This window comes from Triticum dicoccoides, chromosome 2B (genome assembly GCF_002162155.2).
Source record: "Triticum dicoccoides isolate Atlit2015 ecotype Zavitan chromosome 2B, WEW_v2.0, whole genome shotgun sequence".
Lineage (NCBI taxonomy): Eukaryota > Viridiplantae > Streptophyta > Magnoliopsida > Poales > Poaceae > Triticum > Triticum dicoccoides.
Window position 1 is genome coordinate 182,731,759 of NC_041383.1, and position 12,977 is coordinate 182,744,735.

The 12,977-nt window shown below is 42.3% G+C and overlaps 1 pseudogene; it reads left to right on the plus strand.

Annotated features, from left to right (window-relative positions):
- Positions 1 to 585: 585 nt before the first annotated feature.
- Positions 586 to 10,422, plus strand: LOC119362941 (annotated as a pseudogene).
- The last annotated feature ends 2,555 nt before the right edge of the window (positions 10,423 to 12,977 follow it).

Consider the following 12,977-nt stretch of genomic DNA (forward strand, 5'->3'; position numbering starts at 1 on the left):
CAACACACGTTTTTTTTTGTTTTGTGTGAACACCGAGGCCATCGCCGGCGAGGGTGAGAAGGAGGATAAGCGGCAACACAAATATGATGCCTCGTAAAAATAAAGAAGATGGACCTATTGTGGCCTTGAGTGATGGTTGTTGAGTTAAGAGTGTGTGTTAGGTTTTCTCCCCCGTTGTAACGCACGGGCTCTTTTGCTAGTTAATCATAAAAGGTGAAAAATGCCATAATGCAGCAACCCACGACAACCAGACATCCATCACCCTTTCTTCATGACCAACCAGACAAGAAACTTACAACTCGTCGATATTGAAGAACCTGAAATAATGTTGGCAGCCGATACACCCCGAGAGGGGCAAATGGCGTCGTATATGCAGAGACCTAGGAGAGAAGAGACCGTTTCTCTCCCAAGTTCACAACACACACACAGTATGCTACACATTTCGCGCCTCATCCGGGCTGATTACAATACCGCCTGGATACCCAATAGTTTAATTTCACATTTTTTTTTCTGAGAGAAGCCGTACATATCCTCCGGAGAAAAACAAGGGCCCAAAGGAAACCTCCGCAAACCCTCGTCGCGCCGCTGCCGCTGCCGCCACCTCGCCTCCCCTGACGCATCCCCGCCCCCGCCACCAATCCTCCCTCGACGCGCCGCCGCCCCACCGTGCCTCTCTCGACGCGCCTCCGCTGCCTCGATGCGTCAATCCAATCACTGCCGCCCCTTCCGCCCGCCGGACTGGGGTTCTCCGCCTCCGCACTGCCGCCCGCACCACCAGCAGAGCCACCGCCAGCCGCAATTGGCCCCGCGGTTCGCCGTGATCCTCTTCCGCGCGGGCCCCAACATCTCCAACCCGACCGCCACGGAGATTGACGCGCTCGTCGCCGATCTCCCCTCGCCGCCCCCCGACAACCTCTCCGTATTCTCCTCCGGCCGCGACGCCGCACGCCTCCTCTTCCGCTCCCTTCCCGCCGCCGCGGCCGCAGCGCGCGAGCTCTGGTCGCTCCGCCTCGAGGGCCTCCACCTCCTCACGCCCTACCTCCCCAATGCCGCGCTTGCCGCCCACGCCTTCCCACTCATCGCCTCTCTCTTCGCCTCCCACGCCTCCCGCCTCCTCGACACCGACCTCGTTTCCCGTTCAACCGCCCGCTCCGCTGAGCTCGCAGCCTCCATCCAGTCTCTGGAACACCGGCTGCGCAGTCGCAATTCCTTCCGCGACTTCGACCAGCTCCATCTCCAGAAGAAAACATTGGAGGCCGAGAAGGACTTGGTAGATGCCAAAATTGCCGAGTACAAAGCGTCAATGAGTTCCATACGGCGTGCCATGTTACATGGGACCGATGAGGAGGAGGAGGTGGAGGAGGAGGGGGTGTATGTGTTTGGGATTGGGGAAGGCGAGGATGTGGACTTCGCAAGGTTGCACATGACGATGCTTCGCGAGTGCAGGAGACTCAACGAGGGGCTACCAATTTATGCATACCGCAGAAAAATTCTCAATCACATTTTTAATAATCAGGTGAGGATGTGTGTTCCTCTGCAGTTTTATTTGTGATAGCATTGCAAATTTGTAGTGTGAGCCATTTGATCCTTTATGAACTTCACTCTTAGCTGTAGTTAGTCTGTCTCATGACTCGAGTTATAGGTACCGCATATCAAAACTTCCCTTATTTAGTTTGACTTTCCTCTTTTTTTTTGTGAATTATGACATACCGTTGCAAAACTTGTGACCCAAATTATGCATGCTCTGTTTCTACAGGTTATGATCTTAATTGGAGAGACTGGTTCTGGGAAAAGCACACAGTTAGTTCAGTTTCTTGCTGACTCAGGTCTTGCTGCTAATGGCTCAATTGTCTGTACTCAACCTCGAAAAATTGCTGCCATGTCATTGGCACGTAGAGTGGATGAAGAAAGCAACGGCTGCTACAAAGACAATTTTGTGTTGTCATATTCAACCTTTTTAAATTCTCAAGACCTCAATTCGAAGATCATATTTTGCACAGATAGTTGTCTTTTACATCACTGCATGAACGACACGGGCCTGGATGGCATTTCATATATCATTGTTGATGAAGCTCATGAAAGAAGCTTGAACACTGATCTTCTTTTAGCCTTGATCAAGAAGAAGCTGCTTGATAGGTTGGATTTGCATCTCATTATAATGTCTGCCACTGCTGATGCTGACAAACTTGCTGACTACTTTTATGGCTGTCAAACATTCCATGTTAAAGGGCGAAATTTTCCTGTTGAAATTAATTATGTCCCAGATGTATCAGTGGAGGCTTCCTCCAATGCTGTGCCAAACTCAATGTGTGATGCTTGTGCAACTGCTTCTTATGTCAATGATGTTGTAAGGATGGTAAGCATCATTCACAAGAATGAAGAAGAGGGTGCTGTCCTTGCTTTCTTGACATCTCAGCTGGAAGTTGAATGGGCTTGTGAAAATTTCAGCGATGCAAGTGCCGTGGTACTTCCTATGCATGGAAAGCTTTCCCATGTAGAACAGAGCCGTGTTTTTAAAAGCTATCCTGGAAAGAGAAAAATTATCTTCTGCACGAATATGGCTGAAACATCACTGACAATAAAAGAAGTAAAGTATGTTGTTGATTCTGGACTGGCCAAGGAGAGCAGATTTGTGCCCAGTAGTGGTCTCAATGTATTGAAAGTTAATTGGATTTCCCAAAGTTCTGCTAATCAACGTGCTGGTCGGGCAGGTCGAACAGGAGCAGGGAAGTGTTACAGGCTTTACTCTGAAGCCGACTTCAGTATGATGGATGTGCATCAAGAACCTGAGATCAGGAAAGTTCATCTTGGCACTGCTGTTCTAAGAATACTTGCTTTGGGTGTTAAAGATGCACGGAAATTTGAGTTTGTTGATGCCCCAAATCCCGAAGCAATCAGTATGGCTGTGAAGAATCTTGAACAGTTGGGTGCTGTCAAACATAGACTTAATTGCTTTGAGCTGACTGATACTGGACGCTACCTGGTCAAATTGGGGATTGAGCCAAGACTTGGGAAAATTATGCTTGATTGCTTTGATGTTGGTTTGAGGAAGGAAGGTGTAGTTCTAGCTGCTGTTATGGCAAATTCTAGCAGCATATTTTGTAGAGTGGGCACCGATGAGGAGAAACATAAAGCTGACCTTCAGAAGGTCCGGCTGTGTCACCGTGACGGAGATCTTTTCACTCTACTTGCTGTTTATAAGAAATGGGAAGATGGGCATGACAACAGAAATATGTGGTGCTGGCAGAACAGCATCAATGCGAAGACTATGAGGAGATGCCAGGAAACCATATCAGAACTTGAAAACTGTCTAAAGCATGAGCTGAACATCATTGTCCCAAGTTATTGGCGTTGGAATCCCGAGGCTCCCACTGTGCATGATAAGGATCTAAAGAGAATTATCCTATCATCACTTACAGGTAATCTTGCCATGTTTTTGGGACATGAAAGGTTTGGTTACCAGGTGATTTCGACAGGTCAGGTTGTGAACCTTCATCCCTCATCCTCATTGCTCAATTATGGCATCAAGCCAGAGTGGGTTGTGTTTACAGAAATTTTGTCAGTCCCGAATCAATATTTGGTATGTGTAACCGCTGTTGATCATGATGCCTTGTATACAATTCACCCAGTGTCTTTCATTAAGCAACTGGAGGAACAAAAATTGCAGATAAAAGTGATTAGTGGGCTCGGTACTAACTTACTGAGAAGGTTTTGTGGCAAATATGGCCAAAATCAGCAAAAGATCATCTCGCGTCTCAAGGAAGATTGCAGGGATGACCGAATAACTGTTGAAATTAACTTTCAAAATAATGAAGTTGTGTTATTTGCTACGGAACAGAATATGGAAAAAGTCTTTTGCGCTGTCAACAGTGCTTTGGAATGTGAAGGTAAGGAACGAGTGCCTAGAGAGAAATTTATTTCCTGGGAGGCCTGGCAGTTCTCCTATTGCACTATTTGGTTCAGGTGCTGAAATCAAGCATTTGGAACTTGGGGGGAGGTATCTAACAGTAGAGGTTTTGCATCAAAATGCTCATGATATCGATGACAAGGAGCTTATTTTCTTGGTGGATAGTATTGGCTCTGGCGTCGCTAATTTTCATAAATCCACTGGAAGTTTTCGGATAGCCTCAGATGGAATTAAATGGGGGAAGTTTACATTTCTGAAACCTGAAGATGCTGAAGATGCTGTTTCAAACCTCAATGGCATAGAATTTAATGGTTCCTCATTAAAATTAGTTCCTATATGTACTTTCGATAATCGAGGATTACCATTTCCTGCGGTGAGAGCTAAATTATGTTGGCCACGTAGACACAGCAGTGGACGTGCACTTGTAACATGTGCCAGCGGGGAAGCTGAATTTGTTGTAAATGACTGCTTTGCCCTAGGAATTGGTGGAAGGTACATTAAGTGCAGGGTTAGTACTAAGTATGAGAATTGTGTTTTTGCTGAAGGAATTCCAATGCATGTCACAGAGCCAGAACTGTATGATGCTTTTCATAGCACAACAGCAAGGAGAATCCTTAATATCCGTTTGCTCAGGGTCAAGGGAAATGCCATAGCTAGCCCCTCTGTTTCTACATGTGAAGAAGAACTGGTTAGAGAAATTTCTCCATTCATGCCAAATAAGAGTTTTCCCGGACAGAATTTCCGTGTTGAGGTGTTTCCTCCGGAGGAAAATGATTCACTGACAAGAGCAACTATAACTTTTGATGGAAGCCTTCATCGAGAGGCTGCAAGAGCACTGGACCATCTTGAAGGGCACTTTCTTCCTTGTTGTCAACCTTGGCAGATAATACAGTGCAATCATGTGTTCCATAGCACTCTGTCCTGTCCGGTACGTGTTTACAATGTTATCAGCCAGGAAGTTACTTCTCTGCTTGAGAGTTTCCAAAGCCAAAAAGGTATGCTTGCATTCCATATCTCCTATCCACTTCGATCTTTTTCACTGTTCTATGGTTGAATGACATCCCACATTTTGGTTCATTTATTTGTTCTTTCTGTTTATTCATTTAGTCAGTTTTATGAGTTGGCAGACTTTTGAGCCATCTTTTTCCTGGAAATTCATCAAGGCCCCTTATCCTCCTCAGGACTTTGCTTTGTTATTTTCTCTAGTTTTTCATTTGTTATATGTTTTTGCTACTACTGAAGACCCACTCTCATTCTCTCCTTACTTCTACTATAATTATGCTGATACCATTGCTCTCTTGTTCTCAGCTATATTTTGCCACATCCCCACATTACCGTCAGGTTAGCTCTGTTTGACTAGTCAGGGCAAGACTTCACCCGAAAATGCCCTTGTACTGCTTAAGTCTATTTAGTGATTCTTTGAGCATCTGGACCGTGGCTTGCAAGCTGATACATTTATTTTGGGGTCTGCAAGACCTTATTTAGACCATGCTGATGTATTCAGGGTGGGTGAAGTATAAGATAACTCATGTAGAAATTATGGATTAATAGAAGCACTGTATCTCCCATGTCATTTTCAGTCACTCTTTGTCCATTCACAGAAACGGCGAAAGAAAAATATTGAGCAATATAGCACTAAAGAAAAATCAGCGACATAAGCATCAGGTTTCAAGATTTTGCTAACTCATTTTCCAGACGTCCATCACAATAGCATCAGGTTTTAAGCAAGTATCATAAGCATGATAACATTGTGAAAGACCTGTTTTTCAGGTGATCCATCAGAACTAGCTGCCTAACATCAGATTCTACTTATCAGTACAAGTCCTTGCCATCTTACTACTATCTAGCATCATTACAAAAGCATCAGGTTTAATGTAGCTTCACAAGTTAAAGTTAAAAAAAGGTACCTTCGCAGCCATTACAGTTTTTGGCATCATTATGAGCCATCAGGGCACATAAGCATCTGATAAACAATCAAATTGCAAGTCTCTTCGTGCTCCTTGTATTGCATGCTGGGCAGCAGTGGTTTTTGTAGTTGTCTAGCATGCCACTGAAGTTTCATGATCATCACATTCATTTACTTGGTTGGATCCTAGTATTGCAGGGTTGCAGCTTCATCTCCATCTCCTGACACTCTTCTTTTGCCTCTTCTTTTTGTTCCGGCATCCCTTTCTGGAGCTACAATGGTTCAAATGTTGCATGCCAACTAGTGTTGAATTAAGCTAACATGGAGCAAGATTAATTTGAATGCTTACCTTGCAGAGCTTGCTCCAGTGCCTTCTAGCTGTACAGGTTCCTTGCAATGTTTCATCATATGACTACTTATCCACTGGAGCTTCCTCTCCCATGCTCCTAGTCCAGATCTCTCATGCCCCAATCATGTTACTTCTTGGTCTCCAGGAGGTCTGTTAAGAACTTTTATTATAGAGGTCTCTGAACTGAAGGATGAATCTTGAACCCTGGATCAATTGACACCCACTGCATATTCCCTGTCATAGCTGTGATATTATCTGCATAAGCTGCTTTATAACTCTGCACTGTGTAAAATTCATAATACAAGTATATAACCTTCAGCTCCTCTAATTGGAGTGATGAACACATCAGGCTCACATTGCAGTACAGAAACTTGCCACTGTTTGCCGCTGCATGTTCTTTTCAACAATTCAACTGGATGCCTCCACTCTATGCCATCTCTGTCAGTGTCAATACATTTCAGCTTCATGGCTTGAACCCCTCTTCTGTTTTAGCACCAAACCCCTAGACTTGGCATCGAGTGCACTGACAACACTTGGTAAGAATTTGAGACCTTGATATTGTCAAGTCAACCACTGGAAGAAGCTTCAATTTCTTGATCTTGCTGTTAAGTCACTCGGCAAGATTAATGTTAACGTAGTGCACCTTGCATATCTCATTGAACTCGCTTCTGCTCCATATGTGGGTCTGATGTATGCTCAAATACTTTGTGACTTCCAGACTTGCACACCTTTTTGCTGAGTATTACTTCTCAGCAAGCAATGGACCTTTGAAATTCTTAATGAAGTTAGCCGCCTCAACACTATATTGCCTCTCATTACCAGATTGTGCACACTCGTCTGCACCAGAGTATTATCAATGCACATTCATGATGCCTCAACACAGTCATCTACATATGCTGTGTAGTGGTATTATCAATGCACATTCATGTTGGCTGGGAAGAAGGTTCAAAACTTCAAATATCTCAGAAGGTGCAGTGACAGTAACCTCAGAAGGGGGATCAATGGATGCGGTGCTTGGTCGTTGGCTGCTCCTACACACACTATTCTTCTTTACAATTAAAGTAGCCATATAGGTGTTCGGCTAAAACCACTATTTTGTTGATGTGTGAATAGCCATAAGAATCATCTATTATCGAATCCCTTCCCTCTACTGTATCTTCGACCATCCAAGGGGATCATACCCTGGGGATTACAAAATAACGAAAAAGTAAAAGTGCCCGAGTTGTGAGGGAAAAACTTATGTTTCAGAATTCCGGAAAGACCACCTATTTGTTTGTTTACCAGGATCAGCACGAAATCATAAATCAACTCCTATGAGGCTGCTATTCTAGCATATTTAATTTATAGATGCCTTTTCCCATCTGCTGACCTTATTCCAAACTTTGCTCACAGTATTTGGCGTTTAAGTTCTTTTTTTGTACTTTTTTAGTCACCTTTTTACCAGGAATGCTCTTACACCTTGTTTCTCTCCCAAGAATTGATTTTGATTCATTCAATTAGATCCCAAACCCAACTCTGATGGATCTGTTTTTTATTCTAAAAGATTCCAGTTTCATTATATATGTTTGAATGTCACATGGAATGGAAGTAATTTGTTCTACGAAATTTTGCATTTTAGAATTCGTGCAAGTGGGTCCCACATATGTGTGCAGATGGCCTTCGTAAAATTTTGGATTTAAATTTTCAACCCCACGTTCACACTAAATTTTCCACAAAATTATTTGAAATCTCATTGTCCGCGTGCTGGGGAGTAACTTTGAGCTTATTATTGGTGGATCAATTCATGCAAGTGAGTCCCACGCACTTGTGCAGATGGGTTTGTAAAACTTGGTATTTAAATTTTCAACCTCGTGTTCACGCCATAAAATTCTCAGGAAATTATCTAAAATTTTGGGGGGTGACTTGGTGCATAGAGGAGCAACTTTCTGCATTTTGCTGAGTCCATTTGATTCTTTGCTGATAGTTAAATTGTTTGGACATATTCTAACTCACTGGAATTGGGTTTGAAGTTTGTGATTCCAATTCTTGTGGTAGCCAAACACCCCTATTTGTAGAACCCAATTCCAGTTCTTGAATTTAGGCGATTCATGAGAGCCAAACAAGGTAAATGCAACAATGCCAAGGAGATATGGCCTAATTAATGTGTGTAAACATGCCAGAGTAGCCATGTGTAATCTATCACTGGCTTGCTTGTTTCCAAGGTCTAAAACTGCAGCTGCATTTGCCAGCTAAGTATTTTTGGAGTTTTTGTAGAATGCCATGTTTTTTTTAAACCATGGTTTTAAAAACTTGATGTGGTTGGCGTCAGCAAGTACCACGTTTTTTATAAACCGTAGTATCTACAATACTGTAGCATTTTAGCGGTATTTTAAAAAGAGGTCTTGCCCTCTTTTTCTAAACCAAACTGAGGAAACTATGGTTTGTAGAAACAGGAGTATTCATTGCCCAGGCATTGGAATACTGCGGTTTAACGTCGCCATGGTTTTGAAAATACTGTGCTGCAGTAATTTTGCATGGTGGCAGTATATGCATACATACAGCATTTGTATGGCGTGTTGGTCCGTTGGTTTGTAACTACTTCCTGTGTAAATTCAGTGGTATGTGATGTTTGTGCTCAGATGTAAGTTTCATGTAAGTTTCTTTTAAGTACCACTCTAAACTTCACTGGCTGATACACTAATATATGTAGATTAGCTTCGAGACTGCAACTAACGTAAGCATCCAAGAATATGTAGCATTAGTAAATAGGGATGTCCTGTTCCTTGCCTTCATTACCCTGAATCTCATACTATGCTGTTAATCTTACATAGTTCTGTTCCCACCTTTGTATTGTTTGTTTAGTTCTTTGAGACTGCAAAATATTTCTGTCTGCTGGTGGGCTTAAAGTCGTATCTTTTTCTACTTCATGCAGGTGTATCTTACAATTTTGAAAAGACTGAGAATGGTATTTTTCGATTAAAGCTCACAGCAAATGCCACGAAAACAATAGCAGATTTGAGAAGGCCACTTGAGATTTTGATGAAAGGCAAAACCATAAACCACCCTGATCTGACATTAAGTGCAGTTCAACTGCTCTTGTCCCGTGATGGTGTAGCACATTTGAAATCAATTGAACAAGAAACTGGTACTTACATTATGTATGACAGGCAAAGTCTAAATATTAAAGTCTTTGGACACCAAGATCAGATGGCTGCAGCGGAGGTGAAATTGGTTCATACACTTCGACAACTACTTGAGAAGAAGCCGCTTGAAATTTATCTTCGTGGCCACAACCTACCTCCGGACTTGATGAAGAAAACGGTAGAAAACTTTGGAGTTGATTTGGAAGGGTTTAACAAAGAGATGCCTGAGATAAAGGTTGAGTTACACCAACACCGCCATTTACTTAAAGTTTGGGGCAGTAAGGAGGATAAGCGAAGGGTGGAAAGGATGATCTCTGAGCTAGCCTCTTTTAAACACAGTTCCCTGGTTCAACTTGCATCAGAGAATGTTGGAGGCAAAGAAGATAATCAAAGGGTGGATTACAATGAGCCGTCAGAGGATGCATGCCCTATTTGCTTGTGTGAGATAGAAGATCCTTTTAGGCTTGAATCATGTGGGCACATGTTTTGTCTGGCTTGTCTGGTGGATCAGTGTGAATCTGCCATGAAATCACATGATGGGTTCCCTATTTGTTGCCTGAAAACTGGGTGCAAGGAGCCTCTCCTTGTTGTAGACCTGAAGCATCTCTTGTCAAATGAGAAGCTGGAGGACCTATTCAGAGCTTCCTTGAGGGCATTTGTTGCATCTAGAGCAGGAATGTACCGCTTCTGCCCAACACCTGATTGCCAATCCATCTACCAAGTGGCAGCTCCAGATGCAGAAACCAAACCTTTTTCTTGTGGGGCTTGCTATGTGGAGATATGCACCAAGTGTCATTTTGAGTATCATCCTTTCATATCATGCGAAGCTTACAAAGAATACAAGGAAGACCCAGACTTGACGCTGCTTGAATGGCGCAAAGGGAAGGCGAATGTGAAGAGCTGCCCTTCCTGTGGATACACAATTGAGAAATCTGATGGCTGCAACCATGTTGAGTGCAGGTGCGGCAGCCACATTTGTTGGGTATGCTTGGAGAACTTCAGGAGCAGCGAGGAGTGTTATGGCCATCTCAGGTCTGTGCACCAGTCGTTTGTGGACATTGTGTAAATGTGTAGTAGAACCCAGATGTAGTTTCAGAAGGCAGGCCATGGCCAAGTAATGAATTACTGTTTCTAGTTACTTTTTTGCTTCTTGTTTGCCATGCCATTTCATTCTGTTCTGTCTGGGTGGGGCTCGAGAGGGAGGTGTGGAGGCAGAGAGAAACTTGTGCTGGGGTTTGTCTCCCAAGTGCAGATCAAGCTCGACACTGCATCCTTACATCCAGCAAGTTATTGCCTCATACCCTCTCTAGATTGATCTCTGGTACTCCCTCCGTAAATTAATATAAGAGCATTTAGATCACTACTTTAGTTATCTAAACGCTCTTATATTTGTTTACAGAGGGAGTACTTTTTATTGTCTTTCCTGTGACATCCTTTTGCCCCTTTTATGGAAGTAAGTTGTTCAAATTTATTTCTTGCAGGCTTATTCTCTGGACCACAGAGTTTTTTCTGGTGATGTTAACGGGGCTGGATCGAATAATTGGACCATTCTCATTGGAGACCATGGTATTTTGTAATACAAATGTTTATTTACTTCTAAATTCATAGTTTGCTTTTAGATTCAAGTTTTTTGCTTTTGCCTTTCGTGCACATGCTTCTATTTAAAGGGAAGAAGCGGACCGGGGGCACGCAAAGACATTCACGCAGCAAGTACAGTCTGCTATTGTCAATGCTTGCCGAAAGGTCTACAAATTGAAGAGCTATCAATTAGTCCTAATTTTCAAAAACTGATTTTCAGCAATATTGATAGCTTTTCTATTGTTCTGTTGTTTGCCATACAGGACGATACATGAGAAGCTAGCTGCCATTACTGATCTGCTTGTGAAAATGATGTCAGGGAATCCTAGATTCGGTCATTGAGGTTAGCAAAGAGGTTTTTTAGTGACAATGAGCGAAAAAGGTTCCAGATATCACCCTTGCATGCATGGGATGGGAAATTTACTGAAAATAAGGGTGCTGGAATTGTAGTCCACTTAGCCGATGAACATTTGATTTATGAAAAAGTGGGCTCCGTACTGACATTTGTATTATTATTATTTGCAATTTCTAGTGGAAACCAGAAAGACTTGAAGATCCTAACTCGAGGAGGAGAGATGCTAGAACTTCGTTATGCCAACGGACAGCCAGAAACCATTTGCTATGTCCGGTTCTGCTAGTCAGGTCTGTAACAAGTTGATATACTTATGGATTTTTTTAATTTTATGAGTGTAATAGCTTATTTTAGTTGTGTGAACGTATGGATGGATTTCTGTTTTGTTCTGTTGCACTGTATTTGGCCCCCTTTTTGATATATTTGTTGTACTTCCTATTTCCTTAGAAAATAGTACAGTTGCTAGATTGGAGATGTTTTTTTTAATGGTACGAAAACATTTTTGTATCTCTATTTATTGGTGTTGAGTGCGTTTCTAGAGTTAACTGTTAATTGTTTAGCAGAAGCTATGCAAAGGCTTCGAGTAGAGTAAGTTACATGGTACGTATAAAAGATGACCTGTAAATATGTGCAAATCATACTATACTGTTATTTTAACATCTTATTAGCCATCACTATGGTACATGCAATTAACTATGTTTCATCACAGGTCTACTAAAAATAAGTTAATCCTGTGTCAAGGTCCCATGAAAAGTTGCTAGCCGTTGGAAGGCGTCATGATATGTTGATGGAACATCCTTGGGATAAGACACATGTAAGTTGTACTACATATAACTTCAAGGAATCATTCAAAACCTTTTTATTTTGGACTGCAGATGGCACAAAATCTTTACCTGGTAACTACAAGGAATCATTGAAAACCTTTTTATTTTGTACTTGCCCATGGAAGTAGATTTGACAGGCAATAGATAACCGTGGCAGAAAAGTGCTTACCACTTCACCAGCTATTCTGTTGTGCAGCTCTTTCATTGTTCCTCCTTTGTCACTGTTGTCCTGAAAAGGAGAAATAGGTAATGTACCTCCAACAGGAAGGCTTCTGGCCTGTGCTAAAAAAAGGGAAAGGAGACTGGATCATGAAATGGAACTTGTGGCTTTAGTACTGAAGCAATGAATAGGGTACATAATATATACTTCATCCGTCTGGAATTAGTTGGCTCTCAAATGGATGTATCTAACGTCTAGGTACACTATCTAAATACTCATGCATTCTATGGTGACAACAGCAATAAAATATAGAATGCATTAGGAAAATAGTGCCTTGTCCCTCATCGATTATCGTGTACGCCTCGAAACCCACTTTATCCGTGCGACATCTCATTCTGTTATGCCTACCATGCAAAATATCAATGTGTTGATCATTCCTTCGATCCTTGCCACTACACACGTTGGTTCTTTCATATACAAATATCTTTATCGTGGAATTTGTTCCCACCGTTTTTCCCAGAATTAAGTACATAATTTGTGCGAGAGCCGAGAGGAACATTTGATATATAATCAGCATAACAAATCAATCTATAGATGTTACAAAATAAGTAGGACTTGGGAAGATATCCATCGGATTTTGGACTAACCAGGCCATTCAAATATAAATTTTTATTCCTCTTTCCCTTGTGTTCCTATTTGGCTAAGTCCTGGAGTTATTTGGCTAAGTCCTGGAGCAAGTGCAGAAACTTCAAAACCATACTGTGTTGGAGACACTGAAA